The following is a 17375-nucleotide window of genomic DNA, read 5'->3' on the forward strand; positions in this document are numbered from 1 at the left end:
GTAATCTTTTTTTTTATCCCTAGTTTCATATTATGTATGACATTGTTGGTTAAATTTAATTGTATGTTTTAATTTTTTATTATATTTAAATTTGGAGCAGCTACGATGGATATTGAGTTTTGAACATAGTTCTTTGGGTTAAAAGATAGGGACTATGAATAAAATTGTTAGAATTTTGCATTTATTATTATTTTTAAGGTTTATATTTTGTTATTATAAAATTTTGGTTTGAGTTTTATTTTTTTCTCGCTCCTTTTAGTACAGCTAGCGGTATTTAATATAAAATAAATAGATACTTTATGTAATTTAAAAAACAAGATACATTGGGCTCGGTGAGTCTAGTAAATAATAAACATTGGTAATTTGTTAAGTAATTAATTTTTTTAAATTTTTTACGATCTCGTTATTTTTATTTCAGAAACTGAACGTCGGAGAATCCAATCTGGGAGTGAAATATTACGACGGTTATGAGGATTTTTATCCTTCAGTGAGCCTAAATTTATTTTCCGGAATAAGTGTTAAAAAATACAAAAAGTGAAAAATATTTTTTTATGTGCAAATACAAAATTGATTACGTGAAGTTTGGAACCCTTGAACGCAAGAGAATTTCTAAAATGGGTAAGTGTATTTTATTTACAATGTTTTTGCTAAGACTTGTTTTGCGAAGATTGTAGTAAATGGAGATAGTTTGAAACAGGTCGAAGAATTTGTATATCTGGGTAGTATGTTTACTAGAGATGGAAATATGGACAAGGATATTGAAAGGAGGGTTAGTGCCGGTAACAGAGTTAATGGTGCCTTAAAGTCTGTAGTAGCAAATAAGTGTCTATCGCAAGAGGCTAAATTAGCAGTTCATAATGGAGTTCTGGTACCAACCCTAATTAATGGAAGCGAAGCATGGAGTTGGAAAAAAAGAGACGAAAGTAGACTGAATGCTGTTGAAATGCGATCCCCCAGGCGAATGTGCGGAAAAACAATGTATGATAGGTGCCCTAATGTCGAAATTAGAGCAGGAATGCAAGGCTGAGTTAAGCATTATCGACAAAATTAAGAAAGGTCTTTTGCGATAGTTCGGTCATGTGGAGCGAATGAATGATGAAAGAACGGCTAAAAAGATTTATGATGCGAATGTGTCTGGTTGTAGAAGGCGAGGAAGGCCGAGAAAGACATGGCATGATCAAGTACAACAAATTCTTGAAAGTGGTCATGTGAAAAGTCGGATTAATCGACGTGCGTGCATGAGAAGATGTATGAATGTGAAGGAAGCAAAGGAAGTGTGCCAGGACAGAGTGGTGTGGCGTTCTATCCTCTCTGCCTACCCCTCCGGGGAAATGGCGTGATGGTTAGTTAGTTAGTTAGTTTGCTAAGACTGTTTCTAAGGCATTTCTGATAAAAAATAAATATACTTAAATTTTGTTTTTACTAAACTAAAATTACTTTTCTACCGGCAGATTACGCCTCTTGAACTTCGTCGTAATATAATATATTAAATGTATATTTTTATGAATTAAGTGAAGTAATAATTATTTTAAAACGTTGCAGCGAGTCGTGAGTTAAAAACTTGCAATTAAAATTTGTATGGCGACAGATGGCTCCTGCGTTTCTAAATATTCCTAAGGTTTTTTTTTTTTTTTCTTTAAAAAAAGAAATATTTGCGTTCTTATAATTTACGCAAATATTTAATTTTGAGGGCCATTTTCAACGAGTTGTAAATAACTCACTATTAGAAAATGGGAATCAAGTTAGGGTAGAGTGGGAATCGAACCACGGACCTTTGATCCGTGAGTCCGAGACACTAGCCACGGGACCACAACCCGATTCAAATTTTGAAGAAAAAAAAAATTTTGGTAGAATTATCCTTAGAACAGGTTTTCCCAGTGAGGAGAACTCTTGAATTAATTTTATATAAAACATTTATTAATAAATAAAAAAATACAGTGAAAATTTAATTACTTCGAAAAGATTATTTTTAAACTTATTTTATTTGGAATTTTGAAAATTTTAATCCTTACATATTTGCCTAACTATCCGTATAGAATTAAAAGTATAATCATCGGTTTTTTTCCCAACATCTCTGCGTCTTCGGGTTCGGAGAATTTTGTAAATTAGTGGGGTTTTTTTTTTTAAGTTTGTATGATAGATCCTCTATTTAAGGATGTCATCAATTGAGGGTATATCTAATTCTTTACAAATTACATTTGAAGGGTAAGTTCTAGGCTTTTTTATATAGTTTTAGCGATGTTTTTTTGGGTAATCAAAAGTGGACTTAATTTTGTCTTGTAATGATATTTAACATAATTAGATGCTAAATGCGATGGTGGCGTTTTGGTATTTAACTTTAACTACATAGCAATCATAGTATAGCCTACACCTACAGCACGTTTTAACTCTAGTAAGACTGGGATGTCACACAAGTCTACATACGATAAAAGACTTAATATATCTCTCTCATTTTTTCTCTCTCATCTCATTTCAATGATGAAATAGTATTTTTTGTAATTTTTAATTAATTTTTATTTTGTTTATTCAGAAAAACAACAGCAATACAAAAAAATATACACAACATTATAAAAAAAACATAAAATAAAGCCAAATCAGTTTTCCACATAAATACAATTATAAAAATCCAGTTCAGTTGGATATTAATTCATAGAAGTGCATGTGTGCGAGTTTTTTTTCAATCCTCAAATATACATTTTCACATCGGATTTGAATAGTAAAATTTGTATAACGATGTTGGATTTTAACACAAAAATTATTTATTCTTGCTACGTGAAAAATGAATGACCGCCAATACAGTAATAAATCTGTACAAGAGAAAGCACGAAAATAGAACTCATAATAAGGAAAATAGAGACACTGTTCTGTTCTGTTCACTGTTAGTGTGAAACGGATTGAGCGGTTGTTGACAGTGATGGGGGGCGCACGCATGTAAAATTAGCGGCGAATGTATGATTTTTAAATTATTTTGCTAAAACAAGGCTAAATTATATTTTTATTCTTATAAATTATGGAAAAGGAATTATTAAGCAGTACGTCTCCGTGTTTTTTTTTTCAAATGTCTGAACTTTTAAATACCTATTCCTACTTTTGCTTGTGGTAACACAATGTTACATAACCGCGCGCAAAGGAATTATTTAACAGTCTTTTAACCCTCTCAGTACCAGAGTAAAAAATATTTCTTTGTTTCATTTATAAATTCCATTATTTTTTCAAATATTTTCACTTTTTTTTTTTAAGCTTGCATAGTTTACAAAAAAATATATATACTTCAGAAATAACATCGGGGCTCAGGAGTGTAAAATAAAGGTACAGAGTACAAAAGGCACATATTATTACTGTTTTATATTTTTTTATTAAAAAAATGGTAAAAAACACATAAATTAAATAAAAATATAAGAAAATTTTAAAAACTATACACATGTGTAAATATAACAGTTAAAAAAAACTATTTGTTGTGAAGTTTTTTAAATTATAAAACAATAAAGAAAACAATAGTTATAAAACACAAACGTAAAAATGGTATTGTTTTGTAAAGAAAATATCGTTGGCTAAATGCATGCAAAAAATTGGGCAGATTAGTTAAGAAAAAAACAAGATATGATTATTTTTCTTCGTGTTCCTAAATAATAGCGCTGGACTGAGGGGTTAAGGGGTAAAAAACACTTCTATAGTCCTTAAAATATAGCTTGATTAGAATGACAGCTGTCAAACTAATTTCATTAGTGATGGGAAATTACTGATCACAGATCAAATCGATTTTATCAGTTATTTCATGCAATCATGAAACTCTGTTTCCGAAAATTGAAATAAAAACGCAAAAACAAGCATATTTTAGTGTGTTAAACACAATTATTCACCAAAAAATGAGACATTTCTACTTTTTTCATGAACAACATCAAATGTATTCTTTTTTTATTCGATCAATTTACATTGATCAATTTGTCCCATCTCTAACGTTTTTGCAAAATGATGTAACCTTGTAAGAACGTCGTTGATATTAGGTTTATTTTAGTTTTAAAGCTGATTTTGTATATTAATGTTGATTTATGTTTAAAAAAAATAATCAAAACGCCTGATACAAATGATTTTTCGTGTGTGAATATAAATAACTCCTTTGACGTTCCCTCAAAGTTATGGCGTCACTTTTTCTGACAACTGTCATTCTAATCATGTTACATTTTAAGGACTATTTATTTATTTATTTATTCACACTCTTTATCAAAATACAATTCCATGCTCACTTTGCCCAGCTAACAAGGGTACATACCCCGTTCCAAGCTAGGCAATTACATTTTAATATATTATAACAGTTAACAAATTAATATAGAGAACAGACAAACAAAATATAAACTTATTCGGATACACATTTTGATTCATATACATACAGACATACACATATATACACACATATATATAAATATACACATATATACACATGTACATACACACACACGTACATACACCCATGCGCATACACATACATACATTCATAAAAACATAGACAACTTATTTATGCGAAACTTCATGGTTGTCATCTATAAATATATTTTTTGAAAATTATTCCTTTTTTTTTATTTTTGACAATCCGTGGCATGCATCAACTTTTCTGACTCCCTACGACCAATGTCATGAAAGAGCGAGGTCAACACCTTCCGTAACTTGACAACACTCCCGTCTTTCCACGATTCTGGCAAAAGGTTATGGACCTTTTTGCCTACGTAATAGTGTTGTCTCGATGCCAGAACAGTGTTGACCCCTTCACTTAGTATCAGATCCCTATTAGAGTATCTTGTATTATGGTTGTGGTTGACACTTGGGTAAATGTCTCTATTTATGTGTGTAACCACTACCGTTCTCGATTATATACTGTTGAATAATATTCAGTACCGTAAAACGGGGTTAAATTGCATCACTTTTTAATAACTTTTCAGCTATAATGATTTTTTTCATTGAGGAGATGAGTAGTGTTTTTGACAATAAATGTCATGGTTATATAATATATTTCCTTTACTTTTTTGTGGTTATAAGTATATTTTGTAGTTTCATATACAAGCTATAATTTTTTGAAAAATGATGCAAAGTAAGCCCTAGGGCGGGGTGACATTGCATCACTTTTTTTTCCTTCAGTATCTTAATAGATTCCACATGGACATGGAAATATTAATATTAATATGTTTTGGTAAATTTAGTAAGAAATACTGGTATTATCAAATACATGACAAAATTCAACATACGTAACCACTTTACTCACCTTAGAATGATACACACTGTTGAAGATGTGATAAGAATTACCTATAGAAATTATTCATAAAAACTGCACAACCAACCCAAACCGCTAATCGCTCAGTACTAAAGTACCATATTGAATGGAAAATAACCTTAGGTAAGAGTGAAAAGTGACATCCATTGAATATTTGGAGAAACAATGAGTTACTGTTAGTAGCAATGACAACAGGTGTCTCTAAAAACTTTTTTTTTTGATGCAATGTTACCCTTGATGGTGCAATTTAACCCCGTTTTACGGTACTCTGAATTCTTTGAAGAGCAAGTCACTTGGAAAACGAAATGTTTTTTTTTAAATGACTCGGATTAAAGATTTCTGTGCAATTGCTACAGGTTCCATACTATACCTGCATTTTTCCTACCTCTGTCACATCATAAGGTTATTATTACTTTATTGTTATTGCTTATGATTTCTGGAGTAAAAACAATCGTTTTCGCTTCTTGAAACAGTTCATATACTCTGATTTTCACTGGGAACTTAATGCTGAAACAATTTTTTTTCTTGCTACTCTCACTTTCCCAGAAAAGCAAACATTAAAAGAAAGTCGCGGCAATTACTGACAATTGCATTGTTTCATTTGCTCCGCTTGTTGAGATTCGTGATATCAAGGCATTGGCCCGTTTCAGACGAGTGTAAAAATCCACACGGCACGATAGAATAACATAGGGTACATTGATTTTTACTGCATTACATTTATTTAAAATTATAATATTTTATCTGTGTCCGGGCGTATAAGAATACAGTTCGGTTTGTGAAATAGAACCAGAACCCCAGACGAGTGTTTTCGACTCGATGGCTGCTCTCACGTAAAAATCCTGAATTTATCGAGTGACGAGAAATCGGCCTCGTTGTGTAGAGTGGACTTAAAATATTGATTTTCGACTGCAATATTTTATTGTTCTGGCGTGGCACCCGAAGCGTAGGAGTGATCATCTTACATTCACGTAACAGATGATCGAATTTCGCTGCATTTTATTTACAAATGCACTGCCCTATGCACCATTGGGTGGAGAAAGAGGAATTGCGGTGATAATTTTTTTATATTTTTATTTTCGCCTAATGGTCAGCTCGTTTGCCTACCACGCAATAGGTCTCGGGTTCAATTCCTGATATGGTTCAAATGAAACATTTATTTAAAAATGTGTTTTTAGACAGCAATATTTCACAGTCCCTGGTCTGGTACCTGAAGCTTAAGATTGATCATCGTACCTTCATGTAGTAAAAATAATTATCTAGACGCTGCCATTGATACCCCTACCAATGCAGCGCCCTATGCATCATTAGGTACGGAAAGGGGAATGACGGTGATGATGATTAATTGAATGGCAGGCAAACGCACTAACCAAAACGAAAAGGAAACCAAACCAACCATAGACAAAGCAAGTCAATTATAGAAATTTTAGGAATTAATTTTATATTTATTATTTTGACATCTTACTTTGATCAGTAAAGATATCTTATATATTTTTATCATTGTACTTTTTTGAATTCTGGATGAAAAATAAGTATATTATTTTACTTCTCACCTCTCCGGCTATCCTTATACAAAAAAATATGTCAATCGGTCGCCCCTTGGAGACGTGAACGAAACATAAACAAACATATAAACAAACATACTTTCGCACAGATAATAATATAATTCGCATTAATAAACATCTACCAATGAACAAAATGACTCGCCTACAGTCTGTATTGAACGCTGCAGCGAGACTTATTTTCGGAATCTCTAAGTTCAGTCATATCACTCCACTACTTCGGGAATTACACTGGCTACGTTTTCCAAAAGGGGGGCAAACCTATTAAAGTGTGTTCCACACACTATAAAAGGCTTGTTTTTGCGTTTTTATATCAATTTTCGGATACAGAGTTTCATGTTTGCATGAAAAAACTGATAAAATCGATTTGATCGGTACATGATCAGTGATCAGTAATTTCTCATCACTATTGCCATTAGTTTGACAGCTATCATTTTGATCAAGCTAAATTTTAAGGACTATAGGTCAGGTAATATCGTAGATGGTAAAAATAGTAAAGGGGAGCACTAAACACAGTATTTTCTAATAAAAATATGTCAATCGAAGCTCAACTGGCAGTGCGCAACGGAGTTTTAGTCTCAACACTTATGTATGGAAGTGAAACATGGAACTGGCAGAGGAAGGATGAAAGCCGAGTAAACGCGGTTGAAATGCTATCTCCTAGACGAATGTGTGGGAAATCAATGTATGACAGGGTTGCGAATGATGAAATCAGGCGAGAGTGTAAATCTGAGTCAAGTATAATTGATAAGATTAAGATGGTTTGGTCACGTAGAACGAATGGACGACGAAAGAATGGTAAAACAAGTATATATGGCGAAAATGAACGGTAACGTGAGACGAGGACGACCAAGGAAAACATGGCATGATCAGATAAACAAAAATCTTAAGTCTGGTCATGTCAAAAGCAGACAGAACCGAAGGGCATGTATAACAGGATGTATGAATGTGGAAGAAGCTAGGAGTGTATGCCAGGATAGACGTGTGTGGCGGTCCATTCTCTCTGCCTACCCCTACGGAGAAATGGCGTGATGGTAGTAGTAGAATTGTTGAAATAAACAAATGAAGGACACAAAATGCCGAACACTGTCAAGTGGAACGGACAGTCTGCTGATGTCTGTCAATAGTCCGGCTTCTCCCGAATAAGTTTTCTGTGGTTTCCTCTTTAATGAGCAAACGCAAAGTTCCTTCATACGACCACAGCCGACTATCCCTGCAGATCCTCACACAATAATTAGAGCGGATAGAAAGAAAATACCATTTGGAGTAAATATAAGCATCATACAAAGTAAACCAGGCAAAAAATAGGCGACACGGTCCCTGAACCAGCGCTTGAGACGTGAGACTGATCATTTTGCCTTCGTGTATATTACAGATAACAGATAAAATGCTGCGATCGGAATACGAAGGCAGCACTTCATGTACCGTTGGGTGCGGAATATTTGTCGCTACTCAAAATATTGCTAAAACAACACAAACGAACACTTCATAACAATATTGACCTGTGTGATTCATGAGTTGATATTATCATTTGATTCAAAACAATTTGTCAAAGAATACATATTACAAAAAAAAACGTATCCCTAAATCTATGAGACCAAGAGCCCTGGTCGAATACAAACTCTGTTAGCTTATGTATACATTACTGCACAACTTTGCTCCGGAATATCCAAGGGAACTATGCATTTCAGATGAACTAGCTGACAGGCGTCTCACGCTTAGATCAGCTACGTCTACGGCGAGAGGAAAAGTTATTATACCCCTACGCAAACAGCGCACTTAATTTAGTGAACGCGCATTTGCGGTCGCAGGCCCTATGGCATGCAATCCAGCAGAGGTGCGAGGCTGTGAAAGTGAAGTGATGTTTCGGAAAAAAATTAAAAACCACTTGTTCTCTTAAACATTTGAATAAATCCGTAGCATGTGACAGCAAAATAAATTGTTTTAATTAAATTACAAATTTAAAAGCTTCAAATAAATTTATTTATCTATAGAATCACTATATATTACGACAATGGCGCTTTATAAGTTATGCATAATAATAACATTATAATAATAGTTTATTTATTTATACACGGCATTTCTGCCATTTACATATATGTGGTATAAAGAGTGCTTAAAAATAAAAATATTTAAAAAATCGAGCATGAAATATTAATATACTCGTACTATACACATTATAAATTACTTGAAATACATGTATATTTTAAAGAAATTATACAATAACAAAATACATTCATCAATTAAATTGTAACTATTCCAACCTAATCTCCTGAAACATTTAAGTTTGTAAGTGAAAATTCTTGATGGAAGTTCATTGTAATTTATTATATAAATAAAACACGAGTGATACTTTAATCCACAAATTTGGAATATCCAGTGACCGGAAGAGATGTCGCGAAAGCGATGAAACCGGTCACTGGATATTCCAAATTTGTGGATTAAAGTATCACTCGTGTTTTATTTATATAATAATCTCCTGAAGTTGATTAGCTCTTTTTGATAAAAATATGTTGGTCACTTTCTTTTTTAAGTTAGGCAGAGATAAACTAATCATATCAAAATATGATGCATATTCATTCCCGATATTCTGTAATCTAAAAATAGGTGAGTTATATTAAGCTACCGTTCGAGAATTTTCACAATAAAATATTAGAGATGTTCTGCTTAACCTAGGTGGTACATAGAATGAAATCAATTTCAGTAGGACAAAAGGACATAAAAATGAAAAATAATTACAAACAATGTCAATCCGCTCGAATTTTACCGTGTCGTGTAGTTTTGGACGACGCGTGTGAAATGGGCCATTGTGTCCCCCTTTAACGTTATGCCATTGTATTCTTGAATACATTCGGCTCACATTACCGGCGTATCAACAGGTTACTCTGTACGAAGACAATAAAAAATACCAGATTTATGGATACTGGTTTCTGAATCTACGTCGCGCGTCGTTTAACTCCCCTATATAAAAAAATATAATTAAAATACGTGATGCTTATATATATTTTAACCTATTTTTTATGACACTCTCTCGCAGATGCATTCCCGATACTGTGCGAAAAAGACAACTGCACGTCGGACTGATTATGCCTTGCTAAAATCGACAAAATCGAGGTCTCGTATTTCCGATTTCCGCACCCCGAAACTGAACCGATTTGGTTTTTTTTTCTTGTAAGAAAGAGTATCAAATTGAAATTTTCTGTCTCGGTACCTTTGTAGTTTTTCATAAATATGCATTATTTTATATACGGCCTATGCCAATTTCAACAGTTAAATGAAGAAACATAAATATTTACGAGAAATTTAAAAAAAGGAACAAAAAACTATTTATTTTTATTTTCTTTTATTCAGGAAACACACAGTACGGTTACATAGTTTTATATTTAACACAGTAAGACTTAACTCTAATGGACCAGTGAAGTTTTCATATTATATAATAATTATATGTAAGGTTATCAATGAAAGTACAAAAAAGAGAAGGAAAAAAAACATAAATGGATGTTGTTTATAAATTAAAATTAAAGTAAAAAAGTTATTTAAAAGTTTGTAGTTAGTAATCACAAATGGAAATAGTATTTAAAATGAAAAAAAAAAGTGGAAAAGTAATTAAAGGATAAAAATTAAATAAAGAATGAAAAACATGCTCAGATGTAAAATAAAAAAACATTTTCAAAAATGAAAAACATAAATATACACATACATATTTTATGGGATTCAAATAAACGATCAGAAGAATCTTTAAATGAAATATAAGACATTAAATTTATTTAAGTCAATTTAAAAAACATCTTCAAAATTAATGACCCATTATATTAAGAGCAGCAATATATCGATTTTATATACACATACAATATAAGTAATTAAAAGGTGTTTAAAAGTATAAAAACATGTCAATGCAGCAGAGTAAAAAGAAAGAATAACAGGAATAACAAGTAATCTTCAAAATTTTAAAAGCAATATAAGGAGAAGATTTTAACCCAAAGGCAGTTGATAAAATTTCATTAAAGCGATTTTAGCAGTAAAACAAATTTCAGTGGAGAAATTTGATTAAAAATAACAATATTAATGTATTTAATGTGATGTGATGTAAGAGAAAAACGGATTAACGGGAGTTTTATACAAAAGTTTTCAATACACTATTTTTAAATAATTGTAATCCTGTATGATAGATATCTATATGGTTAAAAAAGCTGTTAAAAAAGGAAAACGATCTTTGGAAAAACGAATTCTGACAATAGTTCGTATTGACGCTAGGTATTCGAAAGGTTGGGCGATTTCGTAGGGCACGTGATGGACAGTTAATTTGAATTTTATTTAGGATCTGTGACGAATCAGCTAGACTGTTAATACTATGTAGCTAAGACAAACTAGGGCCTTTGTTTTACTGAATTTGGTTAGAGGAAAAATTAAATCAATTCGTAATTTAAAAAAAAAATATTGCTTGTCTTTAAAACGGATTCGGATATGTGGTGTATGCTTTCAATATCTCCCATAAGAAACAGTTTATCAAATGGTAAATATCTAAAGTGTGTAAATCAATGATCGAGCCATAATCCAGGGAGAAAATACGGGAATACGTATGTATGAAAAAAAAGTCAAACCACGTCTGATAAAAAGTAAGAGTCATACGATTTTGCCATTTTAAAACGCCGCTCTTACAAAATCGCGCCATTGAAAAAAAAACATGTATTTTACTTGCCTGCACTTAATTACCTATGGTTTATTTATTTATTTTTTGCCTAAAACTGTTATAATTTTAGAAAATATTTCATTACCGACTTTAATGCAATATTTTATCTTTATTTGGCAAAATGTGATTCGATACTTTATAAGATAAAAAATATTTAATAGACCTACGTATTAACTTTTGTAATGAAACTTTTTTTAATTTTTTTTTACAGTATACATAAGAGGTAAAACAGAGAACTGTAATTTTGTACCTGTCATGTAAATACCCTCTGGGCGTATATGATAAATGAGGGTATTAGAAGCAAATTGTGTCGGGTTGTGGTCCCGTGGCTAGTGTTACGGGCCGGAGGTCCGAGGTTCAAACCCCACTCTACCCCAACTTGATTTCCATTTTCTAATAGTGAGTTATTTACAACTCGTTGAAAATGGCCACCAAAATTGAAATTTTAGGGTAAATTATAAGAACGCTAATATTTCTTTTTTATAAAAAAAAAAACTTAAATCTCCACCAAAAACGGAAAATTAGTTATTGATGCCAAAGTAAACTATACATAAAAACCTACCTACCTAAATAATAGCGTAATTCAAAACCATCTCTAAATCTTGCAAAAACAGGTTTCAATTGTACTACTTGACACCGCAAACTTAGCATTCTCCATTGAGTTGGTGAAGCATAATTATTACAAATCTCACAATTCTTTTTTCAAAGTTTTTCACAAATATCTCAGCAACTCCGTCAATGGAGATTTCTAAGCTTGCTTGTAATATCCTCAAAAAAGTAAATTCACATTTCGCAGAAACAATCATTATCTAAGGAATTACTAATAAAAAATAAAATCTTGTACAGTACAATGCTCGACGATACGTTGTGATTGTTAGTCCGCTGAGCTTATTTTATACGTTTTGTATGAGGTCTAAGAATCCGTATAATTGGTACCTACACGAATCTCGAAATGTATATTGTTAGTTTTTTTGCCGCTTTTTTGTTACCCTTTGCTGGTAATGAATACTGGTGTCTGGTGTCTGGTGTATTCTGTATCAGCCTTTATCGTGTGTTGGCAGATAGAATGGCTCTCGCTATCTGCCAACTGGCGGAAAATTCGTGAGAAGAATAATAGAGAATAGGGAAATGTATAAACTAGGAAATGGTTGAATAGAATCTCGACTTTATAATTGGTGCAAAAGAAAATATCAGAAGAAAGAGAAATCGCTATTTTCTCTATGGCATGACGGCGTTCGACCACAACAAACTTATTTAAAAAATATATAAAATATACTTTCCTGATACTCATAAATTACATGCGTTAGGTACTCTCGTTATTGGGAGATTCATTTGTTTTGTTTGTCAGAAAAAAAGTTAAAATGAAATATAGAAAATTACGCTGTTAAATGGCTCACCTATGAAGAATCGGTCGATGGTAACAAAAATATGAAACATTTTCACAATATCCCAACATTTTCTGCTTTGCAATGTTATTTTTATATTTATGGTGGTATTTACGTCTAATTTACGTCCTCAGCTCGCCATAGACACCTCGACTGGATAGCCCGTTTCATCGACTACCGTAAATAGTTTATCGCGAGCGGAGCTTCACATCGCTGTGCGTGGGGGTCTAAATTCGGGCTTGTGTGGGCACGGCACTCGCTCAGTTCGAAAAACAAAACTGACCCTTCAATAAAAATGTTTTTTTTTTATATATCGGCAGGTCGTGTGTAAGGGCTTTGTTTACACTATTGCACACTGGAATGATTTAAATGTGTCGAAAATGTAAAAATCACTTATAAGTAAACATGATCCAGAAAAATCTATTACCTAACTGTATATGTAGTAGATAAAGTAATTGTTATTTTTTGTTAATAAAACATCATTATTCTTATTGTTATTTGTGGACAAACTCCAATATAAATAAAAAACGAATGTCCACTATGGTCAATTGAGGAAAGTGTAACTAAATAAATATAAACCAACCATTGACCGTATCAAAATGATTGAATCTATCTGTGTTTTCACTCTAATAAGAATATAATAGATACATGCTACAGATTATATAAGTTCATAATATTGTGTAAAAATTCTTCCATTTTCTGAAGTAATTTGGAATAAGCTATACCATATAAAAAATCCACCTTCGGCCACCTTTAAGAAACCCCTGAAACGTAATCCTATAAGTATCCTTAGAACTCTAACACTCCTTAATTTTTAAATACAATATTTATATTTTTTAAGTTCTCTTTTTCCCTGGATCCTCTTCATTTCTTCTTCCAAACTCGTTATCTGATCCCACATTTCTCATCTTATAAAGTGTTCATAAAACTATTTTTACCAAAGTTGTAATTTGAAAATAATTATATTTTTATTAACAAATTACACGGGGATGGAGAACATTTTAAAGAGCGGAATATGGAAGTCTAGGCGTTTACAGGGCTTATGACTTGTCACTGGCTGGTTTAAGTGCCCACTTTACAACTGTGTAACATTCACCATTTTGCCTAAGTTTAAACATCCGTATTTCTTAAATTCTTCTATCTGTTGATTTTAGTTAAGTTAAAGAGCTGAAACCTTTATTCTTGTGAAGAGATTCATCTGGGTAAATTATTTCACAAGGCCTAAAAACAATTTTTTTAACCTTCTTGGACCAGTTGTTTTTTTACAATGTTTTGAGTTTGTTCAAATGTTAGTAGACAAAATACTGGATTTCTCCTCCTAGGGAGAAGCATCCATTTTTATGTATTTAAAAAAATGAGTACAAATAATTGTGGAAATTTGGTAATGTATCCAAAATAAAACAAGTTTATTGGGTTATAATTCTACTTTATTTTTTATAAAATATACAAAGAGTTTTTTTGTTTGAAAATGTCCTAACAAGACGAAACGCGTCACAATATACCCTTTGTATATTTTATAAAAAATAAAGTAGAATTATAATTCAATAAACTTGTTTTATTTTGAAAACATTACCAAATTAAATATGGAATTCCACCAATTGTCTGCATACACAATAAAAAAATAAAAATTGTGGAAATGTTGCTTTAAGCAATAGGCCCGCCAAATGCATATATTTTTGTACCTGAAGTTTTAATAAATAATTTGAATGAATTGGTCGATAATTTTACTATCGAAAAATAACGTTTGTAAAGCAAAAACCAAAATGTAATATAGGTATATACAAAAAGTTACACAAATTATTTAGAAGTATTAAGAATCAATTTAAACAAAAGAGGATTTAAAAAAATATTTGTGTCGGTAGAAATGTGCTTTAAATTAAATAATTATTCATGACAGTAGTTTATAAGAAGCGCGGGAAAAATAAACAAATGAACGTGATTTTTTCCGAGTTTTAAGAAATATACGTTATCTATGCATTAAATTAGTGATGTGCCTATTTTAAAGTAAGTAGGTACTAACATCCCAGAGCTTTTTCTCGATTAAATGAGTTTTTGTTGGAATTCCTACCTTCATAAATAGTGTTGGGTTGTTATCTCACTCAAAATGTATTCGTGAAACACGTGCTTCGTAAACCTTCAGTGCTTGAAGCGACACCATTATGTAATACAGAATGGAAGCCTTATTATTTATTGCATAATTAAATTTCACCGTCCATTTACATAAACATATTGTACATAAATAATAAATACTTATCAATAAAAAGTAGCACAGCGGAATGTTGTCCTTTTGTTCGTTTAGAAACGGGTTTGGCAAATAAAATTAATTAAATGGTGTTTTTAATAGCTTTCAAAGTGGCGCTGGCGGCAGACATTTTGATTTGGGTTTATTGAGATTAATACGGCATTTTGTTTTTACGATTTAACATATCTAGCTATGGTCAGAATTTAAATTAAAAATACACTGTTACTTCAGAAAATGTAATTTAATACGTAGGTAGTAGATATAGTTCGTTCGAATGTTTAATAAGATATGTCAACGTATTAGTGCCTGTCGGTAAACCAAGTTAACGTACAAAATTCGTTTGTGTTAGTAGACGCATTAGAATATTTTATTTGAAAACATTCACGCGCACGCATAAGCAAAGTTTATTGAAATATTTTAATCAACTTAACCTAACTATTTATTACATCAAGAATCTAAATTGGTTAAAAAAAATATAAAATAAATTATGACGATCGTCAATTCCGAATCAATAAACATTTTAGCAAATCAATTTCACTTAATTAAGGACTGCATTGCAAGGTAAGGTGGTCAGTCTTACGCTTCTGGTGGCAATCCAACGGTGGCATTTTGAATCTTTTTTACCCCCTATATAGTGATTGATTTGGGGATTTTTATTTTTTGCATGCGTTTACACTTCGTTTACACAATGAAGATAAGTTGACGTCCTGGATTCTATTCCTAGGGTGCTATTCTTCTTCTTGCGGGGGTATTTAAGATTTATACTGTGCATAACGTAAGGATTTTAATTTTTGCAAACGTTTACATTCCGTTTCATATATGGCCACACTGATTTTTAAACGTTATAAATATGAACATGTGAAATCAAATGATGATTTTCATTTAGAACATTATTGCGACCTTGGGCATGGCCCAAAACCCTTAAGTAGGTTGAATCGACCCAACCGTATTAGTTTTTTTCCGTTTATTTATAACACATCATTTGACGATTAATCATCGGTGTGGCCATTATATGAAGCAAAGTGCCGTCGCATCAAAACAAATTAAAATCCCCAAAATAACTAAACTCTAGGGGGTAGCGGAGATCCAGAATGCCACCCCAGAGACAATATATTGCAGTGTAAATCCACCTTACAAATAAATATTATCTTATGCAAAAGCATTTCGGGATTGTACGGGAGTATGATGGTGATGATATCAATAAATTATTTATTTTCCTCTGAATATTATTTTTATTCTTAAGTTCTTAAATGTGTTCCTTGTTAATAAAATATTTTCCTTATTCCTCCTTTGATATCCATAAAAAATATTGACTTGAAAGTTATGGTAATAGGAAAATAAAATAGTAAACGGCGAGGAAGTTCAGTGTTACGGGAAATTGGAATTATATTTTTTTTCTTCCACGCGGTAAAAAATGGACCATTTAATTTTACGGCGAAGTTTCTCAAAAATGCGTAAAAAAATATCAAAAATGAATTACTTGGAACTGCGTCTCAGGTTCTTGTGAATCAACCAATCAATTATGTATATTTTATTTTATGTGTATTTTTTGGCACTATAACAGGCCAGGAGGCCCAATTACAGCGCTGAATTACGGCACAGAACCCCCAGGCTCGAAATAAATTACATTTTATTTTTTATGTTCTTACCGGGAATCCAACTAGGAACCTTACGTGCGTGAGTCAATCGTCTTGACCACTACACCGCGTTAGCTGCTTTTTTATGTGTTCTGATTGATGTCCGGTTTACGGGTAGCCATTTTTTTAATCGTTTAGTATTTTAACAGCTACAGAGTTCTAATTTTTTATTTTTTATATTCCATTTAATGGCAATTCAAATGGCAACACAACTCACCGACGACAACTCGTGACGTCACGGGCGTGATAACTTCGAAATTACAAAACTTTTCAAAATCATAGCGATGATTATGGGACATAAAAATATATATTTTTTAAAACCACTGTACTTTCTTATTGCTGTGTAGCTTAAGAAGAAGACACGAATAGATGGTTTATCTTATTTTTTATAGTTTTAATCATTTCCATTTGAAGCACACGGGGGCCAACGTTCACCAGGAAATATCCTTGTTTTCGGCCAACAGGTTTTGGCACCCGTGAACCTGAAGATACAAAACTCATTGTCCGCTAGTGATGTACAAAACCAATTATTACAATCGAATTATTCGATTTCACCCGATCGCAATCGATCACCATACTTATCAGTTCATGGTTTACCT

At 32.1% G+C, this 17375-nt stretch overlaps 1 protein-coding gene across 1 annotated transcript in view; it reads left to right on the plus strand.

Moving 5' to 3' along the window:
* The window catches only part of spdi (sperm antigen with calponin homology and coiled-coil domains split discs), a 205736-nt gene that overhangs the window by 17055 nt on the left and 171306 nt on the right, over window positions 1–17375 (plus strand). The window contains exon 2 of the mRNA XM_088230453.1: window positions 419–618. The gene's annotated coding sequence lies outside the window, so the exon portion shown is untranslated. The remainder of the gene's footprint in view (window positions 1–418; window positions 619–17375) is intronic.

This window comes from Micrasema longulum, unplaced genomic scaffold (genome assembly GCF_059751315.1).
Source record: "Micrasema longulum isolate JH-2025_06_02 unplaced genomic scaffold, ASM5975131v1 h1tg000769l, whole genome shotgun sequence".
NCBI lineage: Eukaryota > Metazoa > Arthropoda > Insecta > Trichoptera > Brachycentridae > Micrasema > Micrasema longulum.